Source organism: Homarus americanus, unplaced genomic scaffold, assembly GCF_018991925.1.
Source record: "Homarus americanus isolate GMGI-L3 unplaced genomic scaffold, GMGI_Hamer_2.0 scaffold18537, whole genome shotgun sequence".
Classification (NCBI taxonomy): Eukaryota; Metazoa; Arthropoda; class Malacostraca; order Decapoda; family Nephropidae; genus Homarus; species Homarus americanus.
This window is the reverse complement of record NW_024715706.1, coordinates 5,007-7,500: the sequence shown is the minus strand read 5'-3', so window position 1 is coordinate 7,500 and position 2,494 is coordinate 5,007. Positions and strand designations below refer to the sequence as shown.

At 56.2% G+C, this 2,494-nt stretch overlaps 1 non-coding gene across 1 annotated transcript in view; it reads right to left on the bottom strand.

Moving 5' to 3' along the window:
- Positions 1-1,753, bottom strand: part of LOC121857937 — a 4,391-nt gene extending 2,638 nt beyond the window's left edge. The window contains exon 1 of the ribosomal RNA XR_006087302.1: positions 1-1,753. This exon is cut by the window's left edge and continues 2,638 nt beyond it. This is a non-coding gene — a ribosomal RNA (large subunit ribosomal RNA).
- Positions 1,754-2,494: the final 741 nt, after the last annotated feature.

Here is a 2,494-nt window from a genome sequence, read left to right as displayed (position 1 = left end):
CATCGGGAGAATGCTTGAGCGCCATACCATTTTAAGGGCTAGTTGCTTCGGCAGGTGAGTTGTTACACACTCCTTAGCGGATTCCAACTTCCATGGCCACCGTCCTGCTGTCTATAGCAACCAACGCCTTTCAATGGGATCTGAATGAGCATTCATTTAGGCCCCTTAACTCGACGTTTGGTTCATCCCACAGCGCCAGTTCTGCTTACCAAAAGTGGCCCACCAGATACTCAGATTAGTCGCCGGAGCTTCATCCCTACAAGCAAGCTCGGCATCTCACCCATTTAAAGTTTGAGAATAGGTTGAGGACGTTTCGTCCCCAAGACCTCTAATCATTCGCTTTACCGGATGAAATTCCCCCTGCGAGTTCCAGCTATCCTGAGGGAAACTTCGGAGGGAACCAGCTACTAGATGATTCGATTAGTCTTTCGCCCCTATACCCAGCTCCGACGATCGATTTGCACGTCAGAATCGCTACGGACCTCCACCAGAGTTTCCTCTGGCTTCATCCTGGCCAGGCATAGTTCACCATCTTTCGGGTCCCAACATATATGCTCATGGTACTTGCCGACTGCCCGCGAGCCTGCCCCGGTGCGCCTCCGCCGTTTACCGACGGCCCGCTTCCCGGGACGGACAGCACCGCGGCGTCTTGGCAAGTCCCGGGCCTGCGCCCCCCCCTCCCCATGAGGGGAAATTAAACTCGACCATCGCCCTGACGACTCCCCACCATTAACGCAACGTCCAGAGACGGGGAAAAATTCACCCCGCTTGTCGCGGCGTGGGCGAGGCCGCAGGCAGCCGGTCAGGATCGGCCCAAGACGCACCGGAGAGCCTGTTACAGCGCCCCGGGCGCCTGCTGTCACTTTCTATTTCGCTTTTGGGTTTAGGTGGAGCCCATTGACTTGCACACATGTTAGACTCCTTTGGTCTCAGGAAAAGCTCAAGACGGGTCGGTGGATCACTTTGACCTTGCACACCGCGAGAGTAAAAACCGCCGCCGAAGCGGCGCAAGCTCTTCTCGACGACCGTCGCAGGGCAGCCAGGACATCTTCGGTGGTTCCCCTGTCGCGCGGGTCTCTCCAGACGAGCTTTCGAGAGAGAGTCGGCGGCGAGGTACCAGTCCGGACTGGCCTTCGACGTCCCCGGCAACGGGTCGCGGTGACCTACTACGAGGCGAAATACGCCCGCCGACGCCAGCGTGAGTGGGGGCGCGCCCAAACATTTTTGGGTCGCTCAATTACAACACCCCACCCAGCCGATAGCCGACGAGCTGAATCCCCTCAGTTCGACCTTCGAGTTTCCACCCGTTTGGCTCTTAACGGTTTCACGTACTCTTGAACTCTCTCTTCAAAGTTCTTTTCAACTTTCCCTCACGGTACTTGTTCGCTATCGGTCTCGTGGTCATATTTAGCCTTAGATGGAGTTTACCACCTGCTTTGGGCTGCACTTTCAAGCAACCCGACTCTACAGAGAGGCCCTTTCCGACCGTCCCATCTGTACCCTCACGGGCGCCGCCATACGGGCCTGTCACCCTCCATGGGCAGTGGCCGCTTTCAAGCTTGACTTAGACGGTATGGGACGGCGTGCTGGACCCTCTGAAACGCAACACCCCTCGTGCCCGAAGATATCGAGGTTATGCGCTGGGCTTTTCCCGGTTCAGTCGCCCTTACTAAGGGAATCCCTGTTGGTTTCTTTTCCTCCGCTTATTAATATGCTTAAATTTGGCGGGTAGCTCTCTCCTACTACGAGGTCGATCGTGGTCTCATCATCCTTAGGGGGAACAAGTTCCCCAACCACGAAGCGGAAGACGCTCTGCCACCGACTTTCTTCACCACCGACATTACCAGGCAGGAAGGTTTGAGGGGCTTGTCGCGGGGGTACCAGCGGCCATGGCGCCGGCACTCCACCCCTGACTCCGTTCCTTCTCATTGAGTGGTAAATAGCCAATAGGAAAAGTGTTCCAGCAGAACATCTCTCGCAGAGTCATATACACACACAGTTTTAATGCATATACGCTCGTGTTCTGCCCTTACTCGGCCGCACCTTTGCCGCTTAAACTTTGACCTCTTTCCCCGTTCCCGCATGCCACAGCAGTGGCACTTGTTTATCCGGAGAAAGAGAGCGAGAGTCGCAGTATTAATTGGCGTGAGCGGCCTTTCCGGCTGCAGAACTAGTGCTCTATCCCGGCGAGCGCCGTTATGAGGCGCAACACCGTCTTTAACGCGTTTAGAGAGAACTCCCCCTGCCTCCCTCCCAGTCATGAGATAGACGTGGACTCGTGGCGAACTCTCAAAGAGAACGCCCACACCGCGTCTGACCGTGGGAGAGGGTGGAGGAGCGCGCGAGGAAGAGCACGGCGTCACCCAAGCATTCTCATCTCTCTGCCTGCACCACTACATGGTAGACTGCGGGCCCAGGCGCACTCATCAATTTATGTTCCACTGCAATGCATGCCAAGCACTCTTTTCGAGGTGATAGACGAAATTCCGGCGGG